Source organism: Squalius cephalus, assembly GCF_949319135.1.
Source record: "Squalius cephalus genome assembly, chromosome: 12".
Lineage (NCBI taxonomy): Eukaryota > Metazoa > Chordata > Actinopteri > Cypriniformes > Leuciscidae > Squalius > Squalius cephalus.
In genome coordinates, this window is record NC_137133.1 from 35,270,262 (window position 1) to 35,285,414 (window position 15,153).

The following is a 15,153-nucleotide window of genomic DNA, read 5'->3' on the forward strand; positions in this document are numbered from 1 at the left end:
AAATATATACATGCATGTGTGTGTATTTATATATAGAAAATAATTATACACCGTACACACACATGTATTATGTAAACACAAACTTTTATTTTGGATGCGATTAATCGCGATTAATCGTTTGACAGCCCTAATATATATATATATATATATATATATATATATATATATATATATATATATATATATATATATATATATATATATTTAAATATATATATACTTTCAGAATAAATTTTTGTTTAATTGAGTCAGTTTTTTTTCCTCATTTTTATTTGTTTTTAAAACCATTTCTAAATAGTTTTAATTTGTTTTTAGTTCAATTTTAGTTTTCTTCAGTTTCAGTTATGTCAAATTAAACAAGGCGACTATAACATTTTTACATTCTTCTAATATATATATATATTTTTCCTATTCATTTCAATGAACAAAATGTTTTAATAGTTTTAGATTTAGATAAAACAACACTGATTCTAAACAATCCTTTTGACCGATTCACTGAAAGAAATGGCTTTTAAGAGTCACTCAGTTGTGACTGATTGTGCCGAATGTTTGTTGTTCTCGTAACCAGCAAAAGCATTGTCTTAGAAACATTTGTGTTTGTCTTTGTGCTGTTTTGTGGTCTGAATAAGAACCGCTTCTTGTTTATTGAGACTTATATAGTGAGATTACTGGGGTCTTTTTCACATGAACAGGAGAAACATCTGAAAAGCTGGAGAATTCAGCCAAAATTCTCAGCGCTTTCTAGGAGAAAGATATTAAAGAGATATCATTTGTGCTTCTCCCCTCATCCGTGTCCTGTTTCTCTCTTTCTCTTCCCACTCTGTTCCTGTGCGTTCCCTCTTTTCTCTTGCCAGCGTCTTTCACACATGTTGATCTATAAACAGCCTCTTTACCATTTCAAAGATGCACCTGAATATTTGGATCAGATGAATGTCGCCGAAAGCCATGAACCTCCTCTGTGTGTCACTCTGCTGACGAGATGAGCTGCTTTATACTGGTTATGACTGGTTGGAGGACTGTTTAACTAGTGTATAGGCCTAGCTTGTTATTCAATATTCTATATACAGTACTGTGCAAAAGTCTTAGGCATGTTAACCCCCCCCCCCCCCCCCCCCAAAAAAATGGTTTTAAGTCAGTTATTTCTATCTTTTGCTGTAGTGTGTCAATAGGAAATATCAGTTTACGTTTCCAAACATTCTTTTTGCCATTAATTGTAATAATCCAGTGAGATTTGTGTATGCACAAGGAGTCTGACAACAGCCGGTCTGATCTGATCTCACCATCATCGAGTCCGTCTGTGATTACATGAAGAAACAGAAGAAACTGAGACAGACTAAATCCAGAAGAACTGCGGGAACGTCTCCGAGACGCTTGAAGAAACCTTCCTGCAAAGCTTCCTGAAGAACTATGCGCAAGTGTTCCTCAATTTGTGATTTTATTTTTGAAAGCATTCTCACTTTACAGCATTTTAACACAAGTGCCAGTGCTTTTCACAGTACTGTAGCTTTGCAGGAAGGTTTCTTCAAGCGTCTCAGAGACGTTCCCGCACTTCTTCTGGATTTAGTCTGTCTCAGTTTCTTCTGTTTCTTCATGTAATCACAGACGGACTCGATGATGGTGAGATTCCGGTATTAACATGCTTAAGACTTTTGCACAGTATTATTCAATATCTGTTTTGTAGTGAAGCGTGTGATTCTGTGCCACTAATGGAACGACACTGAATTGGCAAAATGCAGCAGGTTAAATGTGAACAGTATTGACCTGTTGCTATGGTGATTTCTAGGTGATCCATTTCATTAAAGTCCATAAATATGAAAAACAATATATATACAGTGCTTAACAAATGTATTAGACCAGCACCCACTGTAAGGTTTGAGCCACAGCTGCCCTAAACTAACAGTACTGGAGATACAAAAATCATTTTTTATGTTTCTGTAATGGTTAATCCACCAGTATGTGTGTAAGCTCTTTAGTCACAGACTTGAATCCTATTGAACAAATCTGGGATTTAGTGGATTCAAAGATAGATAGCATAAAAGTTTCATCAAAAGCAAGTCTTTGGGAACAACTAGAAACTATTTGGAAGTCAATAACAACAGAGAGTGTGGAAAAGTACATGAACACAATGGCAGCAAGAATGCAAGCTGTTATCAAGGCCAAAGGACGCCGCACAAAATATTACGTTTTTTGGTTATTATGTGTGAATAAAGATTTAGTTGTTTCAGTTTGTTATTTGCCTAGTTTTTGATATATTCCTAAAATATCAGGTCAGGTGGTCTTATAAATTTGTTAAGCACTGTATATTGAGATGTGTCTGGTGAGAAAAACCTCTGAATATAAAATCGCACCACAACCACTCGTTCGTTCATTCGTTCGTTCGATTTGTCTGTTCGCTTGTTTATTAAATATATATATATATATATATATATATATATATATATATATATATATATATATATATATATATATATATATTTATATATATATATATATATATATATATATATTTTTTTTTATTTATTTTTTTTATGTGTTTATTTATTTATTTGTATTGATTGATTGATGATCATAAACGTGGACAAATGATTAAACATGAGGTGAAATTATTTTTGCGAAATTTCCATATATTTGTAAGGCGACACATTAGTATGATGATGTGATTGTTTAAATTGCGGTTACTGAAAGGCATCTGAAAGAAAAGACTGACCCACTTTTAGAGTCATTTCTTTCTACGGTTTCTTTCTAAACACGAGATGGGAGGAAAAAAAATGTCATTGCTATTGCATTCTCTCGCAAATGATTTGAGTCTCCCCGAGAAACATCGCGTTCCCTCGCTAAGAACTCAAAACATTTGCAATGCAAAAGCATTGTTCTGTTCTTGGCAGAGCTCCTGAGAAAGGAGCTGTAAAAATATATTGAGATGGTTTTTGGTACTTGTACTGCAAATATATATTCTTAAGGACATCAAAACCTAAAATAAAACTTCAGAAAGGTGTACAATATGGGACCTTTAACACTGTTTGTGTGGTGAATTGTTTCTGACGTGTCATTTCATTACAGGCCAACAGCATGGTAAGGCCTGTTCATGCCAGGAACGAAACCTTATAAAGATAATGATAACCATATTAGCATTCAAAACAGCGGACCATTACGTTCTGTTTTGTTGTCTGTCGCTTTAAATGCTCGAGCTCCTTAAAGCAGAAAGGATTCTGATTTGCTGATTGGTTTTATTGTTAATCAGCTGGAAAAGAAATAGCTTTGAAAGTGATTTCAACAATATTGTTTCTTATTGTGTTGTTAACTGTTTGATAACCAAACAGTTTATGAGCCCCATTGACTTGTATAGAAAAATAATACTATGGAAGTCAATATCATCAACTGTTTGGTTACTGATATTCTTCAAAATATCTTCTTTTGTGTTCAGCAGAACAGAAGAAAGAAATCCATCCAGATTTGGAACAACTTGAATGTGAGTAAATGATGACAGAATTTTCTTTTTTTAGCGAACTGTCCCTTTAAGAGGGTTGAGTATTTTATTTCAACTGAATAACAGCTGAAATGCATTATTTTCCTGTTATCTCTGTAAAGCTGCTTTAAAACAATCGGTGTTGTATAAAGCGCTGCATAAATAAAGGTGACTTGACTTGAGTTGGCTGGGATATCACTAAATTGCCAATGCATTGTCTGATTTATTTGTTAACATCATTAATGTAATTGAATGTAAAACACTTATCTAATTTGTTTTATTTTGTTACTGTTGTTGCCGGGTCAGAAATCAATGAAGCATTGTATAAAAAGTCATGAAAATTAATACAAATGCACACAAAATTCAAGAAATGATTGCATAAAAGTACTTAAATGAGATCTTGATTTTACTATTTTAACATGATAATTAAAGCTGCCGTCGGCAACATTTTTTTGATCATATTCAGTGAAATCGACACTATAATCCGACAGAACAACATAAATAAGGTGGTTTTAGAAAAAACCCGAGCTTCTAACTCCACCTGGAGCGTGTTATTTGTTTTGCAAAAATCCACCACTTCCGGATCATCGGGTCCAATCAGCGCAGGGGGGTGTGAGATCTGACTGTCAATCACAGGTCGTGCACACGCCACAGATCCCCCCTCCCTCGCACACGTTACAATATCACATGCACACGACACGCCTGAAGTTCGCCTGAAGATTGTACGAAGCATGATGGCGGAGAGAAAATCTACTAACAAGCTTCCAATTCCTCGGTTATTGCTATCTATGGGTAGATTAGCCAGGGCAGCCTACCTCCGAGTCCATGAGACGCGCGCGTTCACAGAAAATCTGGTGCACACGCACTGACGATGGGCGGGTGCTCGTTGGTAGAGGGGGAGGGGCATGAGAGTTGTAAACATTCAAAATTTTGGCTAAGTCGACCCAATCTGCCAGACTTGCCGACTGCAGCTTTAAGCAATATCACAAGAGGAAGAAAGCTGTTTTCACAAATATGAGCACGATTCCAAACGTGATAATGATTTCATATAAACATTCAATAAATTAAATACATTTTATTTTTAAAACATTAATCTCAACATTATTTATGTATTGTAATTGTATCAGTTCAGATGCAGCCATTACCAAGGAGCCAGGATATGTTTTAGTATAACTCCGATTGTGTTTGGCTGAGAGAAGAAACTCATATACACCTAGGATGGCTTGAGTAAGGCTTGAGTTATGGGATCATTTAAATTTTTGGGTGAACTATCCCTTTAAGAGGGTTGCTGTCTTGTCTTGGTCTCATTACACACTGGACTTGGTCTTGGTCTCAACACACTCTGGACTTGGTCTTGTCTTGGTCTCAACACACTCTAGACTTGGTCTTGTCTTGGTCTCAACACACTCTGGACTTGGTTTTGTCTTGGTCTCAACACACTCTGGACTTGGTCTTGTCTTGGTCTCAACACACACTGGACTTGGTCTTGTCTTGGTCTCATCACACTTGGTCTCAACACACTCTGGATTTGGTCTTGTTTTGGTCTCAACACACTCTGGATTTGGTCTTGTCTTGGTCTCAACACACTCTAGACTTGGTCTTGTCTTGGTCTCAACACACTCTAGACTTGGTCTGGTCTCAACACACTCTGGACTTGGTCTTGTCTTGGTCTCAACACACTCTAGACTTGGTCTGGTCTCAACACACTCTGGACTTGGTCTTGTCTTGGTCTCAACACACTCTAGACTTGGTCTGGTCTCAACACACTCTGGACTTGGTCTTGTCTTGGTCTCAACACACTCTAGACTTGGTCTGGTCTCAACACACTCTGGACTTGGTCTGGTCTCAACACACTCTAGACTTGGTCTGGTCTCAACACACTCTGGACTTGGTCTGGTCTCAACACACTCTGGACTTGGTCTGGTCTTGTCTTGTCTTGGTCTCAACACACTCTGGACTTGGTCTTGTCTTGGTCTCAACACATACTGGACTTGGTCTTGTCTTGGTCTCAACACACTCTAGACTTGGTCTGGTCTCAACACACTCTAGACTTGGTCTGGTCTTGTCTTGTCTTGGTCTCAACACACTCTGGACTTGGTCTTGTCTTGGTCTCAACACACACTGGACATGGTCTTGTCTTGGTCTCAACACACTGGACTTGGTCTTGTCTTGTCTTGGTCTCAACACACTCTAGACTTGGTCTGGTCTCAACACACTCTAGACTTGGTCTGGTCTTGTCTTGTCTTGGTCTCAACACACTCTGGACTTGGTCTTGTCTTGGTCTCAACACACACTGGACTTGGTCTTGTCTTGGTCTCAACACACTGGACTTGGTCTTGTCTTGGTCTCAACACACTCTGGACTTGGTCTTGTCTTGGTCTCAACACACACTGGACTTGGTCTCGGTTTAGGTGGTCTTGACTACAACACTAGGCTTTAGTCTTGTGAAAGTGCAAATAAGAACAAGAGAAAACCGAAAGAGACTCCAACTTTTTTCTCCAGGCAAAATCACAATACTCCATTCCTGCTCCACCCACATAATCCAAAGGGTTGTGTGTGTGTGTGTGTGTGTGTGTGTGTGTGTGTGTGTGTGTGTGTGTGTGTGTGTGGACAGGTAGGTGTTTGTGTCTATCTTTCACCTGTCTTCCTTCCTTCCCTCCTCCTCCATCACGATCTTCCCCCTCTCAGCGTTAATGGAGAAACGGATGGAACGAGCGAGTGATCATGAGTGATGGTGATCTGCTCTGGTGTGTGTGTGTGTGTGTGTGTGTGTGTGTGTGTGTGTGTGTGTGTGTGTGTGTGTGTGTGTGTGTGTGTGTGTGTGTGTGTGTGTGTGTGTGTGTGTGTGTGTGTGAAAGAGAGAGAGAGTGTGTGTGCATGAGAGTTTGTGTGTGAGAGTGTGTCTGTGTGTGAGATAGTGTGTGTGTGTGTGTGTGAGTGTGAGTGTGTGTGTGTGTGTGTGTGTGTGTGTGAGAGAGAGGAGAGAGAGTGTGTGTGTGTGTGTGTGTGTGTCCTGGTAAACCCTACATTATGGGGACTAAATGTCCCACAAAGACGGCAATATCCGAAATCCTTTGGCTTATAAATCAGACTTAGTGATGTTTTTTGAAAATGTAAAATGCAGAAAGTTTTGTGTGATGGGCAGGTTTAGGGGTCGGGTTAGTGTGTGTGTGTGTGTGTGTGTGTGTGTGTGTGTGTGATGGGTAGGTTTAGGGGTCGGGTTAGTGTAAGGGGAGAGAATATACAGATTGTACAGTATAAAAACCATTACGTCTATGGAAATTCCCCATAAAACATGAAAACCCAACGTGTGTGTGTGTGTGTGTGTGTGTGTTAATGTGTGAGAGTGTTTGTCACAGTGTGTTAAAAGCATCTCTGGCACGCTCAGGTGCTCAGGCCGTTCCAGCCTTGACTTTCGCCTTGAATCAGCAAAGCCGCCATATTTTGGCAGACATTTTGCTGCAATAAAAGAAATAAATAGAAGATATTGGCACTTCAAATATTTTAAATGGCAGTGAACGGCGCTTGTAAATTAAAGCGTCCTGGTTATTAAACAAATAGTTCATCAAACAAACGAAATTCAGTCAATCCAAACCCACATTCTGTTCTTAATGAGTAAATAATGAGCGAGTTTTTCAGTTTCGAGGTGAAGTATTCCCACTGACCCACTGATTCTGTGCTGGAAAATACATTCAATTTCATCTCATTTAGTTGATTCGCTTCCCCTCTTTGTGGCGCTTTAGTGTCGCACACTAATTTAATGGCTTGCCTCGTGCCGGCTTCTTCATATCTAGCGTCTGTGCTTTTATGGGATCAATTTATTTGTTATGTACATGCGCTGGCAAGATAAACGCCTCTGTGCTCCGCCAATTTTGGAGGATAAATTGCAGTCAGGAATGGGAGGGGCGAATCTATCGGCTCAAGGAAAAATAAAGGATGGCTTCCATTTGTTCTGTTCAGGGTGGTCCGAGATCAGCTGTTTGTTTCCATATCCTCGCAAGCGCTGACTCAGGATCAGTCGGAGTGATTTAGTGTCCGCGCTCTGAGGAATGACTGAGCGCTCGGATCAGTTTTGTTTGCTTGGCAGAATGCAGTGAGGGATGGAAAAGCAGGCCCTGGATCAGATGTACGGCTGATTTAAGAGTTATACCGGGAGAGAGCTGTCCGTTTCATTCCCGTTCATCTCGACTGGTAATGCAGCCTTGGAAGTTCACAAACTGCTTATAGAACTTATAAAGCTGCACTTTATGTGTAAAGGGCTGAAAAGATCTTGAAACAAACAAACAAACAAACAAACAAACAAACAAACAAAAACATGCCGTTCAAAAGTATTAAATTGCAAAATATTTAAGTTTTTTGTGCTCATCATGGCTGCAATTATTTGATCAAAAATGCAGTAAAAATTATTAAACATTATTACAATTTAAAATAACTGTTTTCTATGTGAATGTATTGTAAAATGTAATTTATTCCTGTGATCAAAGCTGTATTCTCAGCATCATTACTCCAGTCTTCAGTGTCACATGATCCTTCAGAAATCATTCTCACATGATGATTTGCTGCTCAAATTTCAATGTTGAAAACAGTTGTGATGCCTCATAGTTTTGTGGAAACAGTGATGCATTTTATTTCTCAGGATTCTTTGATTAATAGAAAGTTCAAAAGAACAGCATTTAATTGAAATAGGAATCTTTTGTAACATTATAAATGTCTTTACTGTCACTTTTGATCAATTCAATGCATGCTTGCTGAATACAAACTAAACAAGAACCACACACTTTCTAGTTAGATATGTCCAAAATCAAGAAGAAAAAGCAACAATGTAAGTATTATGTAAGTCGAATGTCCACTTACTAGTAACTTTGCAACTACATGTCAACTACCAGTCATTATTAGTAGACTATCAGATTAATATCTGATAACTCTTTATTGTGATGCAAGTAATTTGTCAACTTTTTGTAGTAACCCTAACCCTAGTTTTACACCAATGACACAACAAATAACTCTCCTTAAATTTGCAACTATGTAAACTAACTCTCATTAACTCTCATTGTTACTTATAGTTAGTAGAATGTCAGAATAAAGTATAACCGACAAAATATACTCTATACATCACCTTTTAATATTATGATGACATAGAATAGTTTTTATTTGGGTAAACCTGTCTTCTTCTGTCCTGACATTACACACTGGATCAGTGAAAGAGAAAACACTCCTCACAGACTGTGAAACAAGCTACGCTGATGTTGTATCCTGAATAAAACTGATGAAATCAATGGAGCGAATGCTTCGGTCAACATCAGTACATCTTTTCCTCTAGCGTTTGCATTGATTTGTGTAGAAAACATTGATGAGGTGAGCAGACGAGTGCAGCTGTCCATCATTTATAACTGATGAGGGAGAGATGGACACGAATGAATGATGTCTACAGAATGAATGATGCATTAACATCATATACTGTATGAACATAACTGTAATACTACAGCATTACCACCACAACATTTCTAAATCACCTTAACATTATGTATTGTGTGATGTTTTTCACGTTTTTCTTAGTCATTACAAATTCAGATTCAAATTCATTACAAAATAAACAAATGTTTTTAATGTAATTCACACATACATACATATTATATTGAAAACATGTGTATAAAATATTATATATTTCAGATAAATATTTCAGAATTTGTTATATACAATAATAATACACTACAGCAAGAAAAACGTCACACACTAATTTGTAAAAGAATGTTATTAAGGTAAAATATACATTTTATGATGCCGTTTAAATATGGCCTAAATATAATATATAAATTGTTTTGATGTATTATTAATGTATTAATTATAATGAAATTATTTCAATGTTTTTATAATTCAATAATTCAATAAAATCAATAAAAGGCCACAGCAATAAAAGGTAACTTAGATAAGAAAAAATAAGAAATATGTCATGTACATTAACTTTAACATTAAGGCCCGGTTTCACAGACAGGGCTTAGATTAAGCCAGGATTAGGGCTTAGTTCAATTAGGACATTTAAGTACGTTTTATAAACGTTTTTACATTACTGGTGTGCATCTTGAGACAAAACAATGACACTGACGTAATTTAAGAGATCTCAGTGTAAGTTGCTTTCAGTTAAAACGGCTCAAACATGCATTTTAGTCTGAGACTAGACTCAAGCCTTGTCTGTGAAACCTGGGGTATATTACACTGTAATCAATTAAAATAACATGTTATTACTTAAAATATACTGTATAGTGAAATAAATGTCAATATTTCTGTAATGAAACCCTTTAAAGGCTTCACTCACCACAATCATCTTTATTTCACTGATTATTTATTTGCTTGTTTGTGAAAAATAAGCAAGCTAAAATGTGTCTTGGAAATCGCTTGAACAATGTTTCAGTCAGTTCTACACGTCAGCCTCCATTAATCTGTAGTATGTGTATAATCTGGTTTTGAGAGCTGAATGTGTTATTGAAGTTTCTGGAGAGACAGTGTGTGTGTGTGTGTGACCCGAGCACCCGTCCTACAGGACAAATAACATTAGAGATGACATTCACAGCAGGTCTCCTCCACTATCATCCGTCTGTGTCAGAGAAAGAGACAGACTGATACTTGTATATGCACACACGCACACGCACACGCACGCACACACATATGCGCAAACACACACACACACACACACACACACACACACACACACACACACACACACACACACACACACACACACACACACACACACACACACAGAGAGAGAGAGTCTCTAAATGACACTGACAGCTCAATTCTTCTTGTTCCTGTGTTTTTCTATCCCTCTATTTCTGCCCGTCTCAATGAGCATCAGTCTGACAGACCCTCTACTGCAAAAACAAGTTGCAATGCCAAACACACACACACACTTAAGCACACCCTGTACACTTGAAGTGCCGGCCATCACGCCACACATGAAACACTGAAGGCTGTTAGGTAGCAAACAGGATGCAGAATTGCAATACAAACGTAAATGTATGAAAATGGAATTAAAATGATTTACAATTCAAGAAAATATAACTTTATTTTTAATCCTGTAAAACTGCGATCTTTGGCAAAAGGCTGGAAGGACACTTAACCTTCAAAAACGTCCAGCCGTGTTGAAATTCTTTGAGTTGTAATTCAGTAAGCTTTCATTTCAAATTCCAATTGAACTTCTATGACTTGGAGACGGCAGTATTTTACTATATGTATATATATATAAGAGTGTGTATATTATAATAATAGTGAATATATAATTTATTTATTTATACACAACCCTTCAAAAGTTTGGGGTCTGTAAGACTTTTTTTTAAATACTACTTCTAATAATTGTATTTAACAAAGATGCAAATCTTGCAACATAATCAAAGGCGGTTGAATTGAAGCAGCAAAGAGGATGCAGCATTGAAGCATACAAACTTAACTCTACGGAAATAGAGTTAAAATGAATTAAAATTCAAGGAAATAGATCTAACTTAATTTTTTTTGTACTTCTGTAAAACTGTGATCTTTCAATGTTCAGCTGTTAAATTTCATTGAGTTGTTAAATTCCACTTTCTGTCGTATGAACTGAAATACCGATTCAGCTTCTACGACTCGGCAGCCGCAGTCATTTAATCTGAAAGCCTCAAGACGTCAGCTTGAAGTTTCACAAGGCTAGACTTCAGTAACAGCAAAAAGGAAAATAATTATATATAATGTTACAACAGCCTAGCCTGGAAATCCAGACCTAAATCTGAAAGATTAATGGTCTGGCGTCGACTAATGTAAATCGGCCAGCTCGAGGGGCGGCACCAAGCATGCGTTTGAAAATCTCACTGCATGCAATTGGGTAACACTACGACCAATCACAACAAGCCCCATACACTTAGCTACCAGCGGAGCTAACTGGGAGATTAGACTCTTGCCGTATCCGGTCGGCAAAACAGCAAAAACGCCCTTCTTGCAAAGGAAGGATTCGAGCGGCGTCTTCTGTTCCTCTTTTAGATAAAAAGCCAAGTCTAACTCGTTCATTGTAGCGGCCAAAGACGTTTCAAACAACTGGTGTTCATCCATAGCCATCTTGCAATGTTTACTAATGACTTCGACGTCACAGCGCTGTCGTCATCTTTAGCTCGCCTCTGGCCCGCCTATATCAGATAACCCGATGTGATTGGTGCAGCTCGGATACAAGTGCATATTTAATGAGCATCATTACTCGACACCAGAGTAAACTCGCTGAGCAAATAAATATGGTTATGGTTATGGTATATGGCCTATAAATATGGTTAAATACAAAAAATGTATCCAATGAAGCAGATACCAGAGACATCTCAAGGATAATACAAAGGCTAGAGATCATTCAGAAATATAACTCCCTGATTTGTAAATGCAATCATTTCTCAGGGAAAAGGTGTCTAAACACACACGAGATGTCCGTCAGCTCCAGGCGTGCCCTTATCTCGCTCTCTCTCGCTCATGCTGAGTGTCTCGGAGCGTGAAGCTTCATTTGGGCTGTGTGTCGCTGACTAAAGCCCTTGACCTGCTGTTTGCAGCGATCGGCTCTTTCGTTTGTGAGCACTTAAGCTCAGTTTGTTCTAATTACCAGCTCTCTGATGAGCTTTCGGTGGGGAGAGCCAGTGAACTCCTAATTGTCTATTGACATTACCCATCCATTTGTAAATTTAGTTCACTGACTGCACACGTCGCCTGAAGTGTGCCATTTGATTTGGGGTTGTAGGATTTTATTCACTTTGGGGGCTCAACTGAGGATAGTTGTTGTGTTTGTTCGCTGTTTAGTATAAGGCCCAAAACTTGCTCCACACAATATGCAATGCAACCAATGCGATGTGTACTTCTAGCTACGCAAATGCGCTTTCATGCACCACTAGGTTCAGACAGAAATGATATGCTGCCTCAAGTACGAACTGCAATCTACGTCAATATCCAAACAGAAAGAGGCACTTATGGTTGCACTTCACACAAGGCTCCAGAAAGAGAAGTGAGATCAAATCTGTGGATGGAAAGACTAACAAAAACTGTTTTTTATAGATTAACGAGTGCTAAGGAAAGATGACTGTTGTTATCTTTCCTCGAGAACGGAGAAACCATCGCCTGTAACTACATCTCTGTCTGGATATAGAGGGATGAGAGGAGACACATCACACAAGTCAAGCACTTTATAGTATACAGATCGTTATCAGAATCAATGATGCAAACTTCAAATATGAGACGAATTCCAATTGTGCTGTAAAGCATCATCATCAAGGATATTTTAATGTTTATGTTCATGTTAATGAAGCTTTACACATGACATGTGCATTCTCTGATAAGAAAACACTTTATAACAAAGTTTAATTTGTTAACATTCAATTAGTTGACATGAAATAACATAGCATTTAATGATCTTAATAATTTTTCTAAGATCAAAAGTTGTATCTGTTATCATTAATAAATGGACTGTGAACTAAAATAAACATGAACATTATTAACTAACATTAACAAAGGTTAATAAATGCTGTAAAATATACAAAGTTCTGTCTAGATGGCGCAGGCTGATTGGTTCTTAATTCCTCTTGCAATCACATCATTCTCTGTAGGGCTCAGCTGATTGGTTCCTGCTGTATCAGTAGCCAATCAGGTGCTCAACCTTCAAACACTTGGGCTGCGTTCAGCCCCGACAAAACGTTGCACAACGTTTTTTAAACAGAAACGGTGATGCGTTGAACACACTGTTCTGATGACGCAAGAGTTGCAACTATGGCAGCTGAGAAGGCCATTCTTTATGTTCTTTGTGAAGAATTTTCTGAGCCTGATGAAGTCGGTATAAATATGTGTTTAATACTACAAAATATGCCCGATGTTACAGTTACTGCACTTGCCGCCCAGAACAAAAGAGAACATCCCAATCGAGTGAAGGGATTTGTGGAAACTGAAATGGAAGCACACATCTTACCTAATTCAGACTAAAACATCTATTTAGCCTCACATACTGACTTTATTTGTAGTTCATACTGTTTTAATACCCTGTATTTTCTTTCTCATTTTTAGGGAAAGCACTTAATTACCATTGTTTATTTCTATACCAAATGTCATACACTTGCAATGAAGCTAAAAATATAAACAACTACATCATTATGTTGATATCCTATATTATTACAATAAAACTTTCGACAAACATGTCTTCTAACATCCTCAGTTGTTGCGTATATCGAGCTGCATCGAACACATTTGTAAATTAGCCTACTTTCCTTGAACCCATTGTGCGAGTTCACTTTAATACCGTGTGCTTTATATACATGTTGCTGCTGATTGGACTGCAGTTCTGACACACCCACCAAACAAGAGAAAACGCATCTCAAACCCCGTTGCACACCGGTGCACGCCGTTTCCAGGAAACATGACGTTCAACCCGGAAACCGTAGCAAAACGTTGCGCACCGTTTTGAACTTGAACGTGCCCTTGGTCAGCATTTGCTGTAGCATTACAGCTCGCTTACAGAAACCCTCCACCTTCCCCAGCTCCACCTGTATTTCATTATTTATTTATAAAGCACATTTAAAAACAAGCCACGGTTGACCAAAGTGCTGAACAGGACAATATAATCAAAGACAAAAGTTACAATCTATAAAATTACAGACACCAAATTAAATAATACATTAAAGCCTAACTCTCGCCAAAATGCAACCTAAGGTCTTTTTGTGAATCTACCCGAGGCAAACTTTCGTTTAAAAGCATAATTAGGATGGAAACGCCACTTTTAAGTTTGACCGTATTTTCGTTTTCGGTCAAATTGCCTTTTGAATGGGAGTGAATGGGGCACGACTATGATAGCATCAAAAATCACTATTTTTAAAACACTAATGCGGCTCGACACAATATGAAACTTTGCTCTCAGTATCACCAGGGGCTCTACACATGAACTCCAGCATTGAGAACAGTGTTTGTGTTCACAGAGTTTACTAAAGAGAAAGATTTTGATCAACTCACTGTCTCTGTGTCCGCCCGCATTTTGTCAGTCAAAAATAGTCGATCTCCGAATGCAACGTAACAGGGAGGAGAGTAAAGATGGAAAGCTCCTAAAGCTTAGTTCCATATAAATTCACAGATAATTTGTTGTTTTGTCGTTAGTGAAAATCAATATTGACCTTGTATTTGAAAAAGGATCCTCATATAAGAAACAATACTAAAATTCAGAGTCAGTTCATTCGCATTCGGAGATCGACTATTTTTGACTGTCAAAATGCCGGCAGACACAAGTCAAATCGAACAGAAAGCAATCCAAGGTTGCTAGACTCAAGTGACTGGAAGGGTTGTGAGAATGTATTAAATCAGATAAATACCCTGCTGCTAGGCCGTGTAACGATTTAAAAACAAAAACTGAAAATCTGAACTCAATTCTCAGTTTGACCATTTGAAGACGCCCAATAGATGATTGGTTAACTCCATAATAAAGTGAATTGCAATAATCAAGGCATGAGGTGATGAACGCATGGATAACTATTTCAAAGTTCTTTAGAGAGAGAAAAGATTTAGCTTTTGCAAGATGTCGTAAGTGAAAGAAACGTGATTTTACGACGCCTGTCAAACTTGAGGCCTGAATCAAACATTTTTTGCATGTATAGATCTGCGATGGGTAATTCGTGTGTGCTATATTGTACAGCAGCATTTCTTACTTGCACACAGCA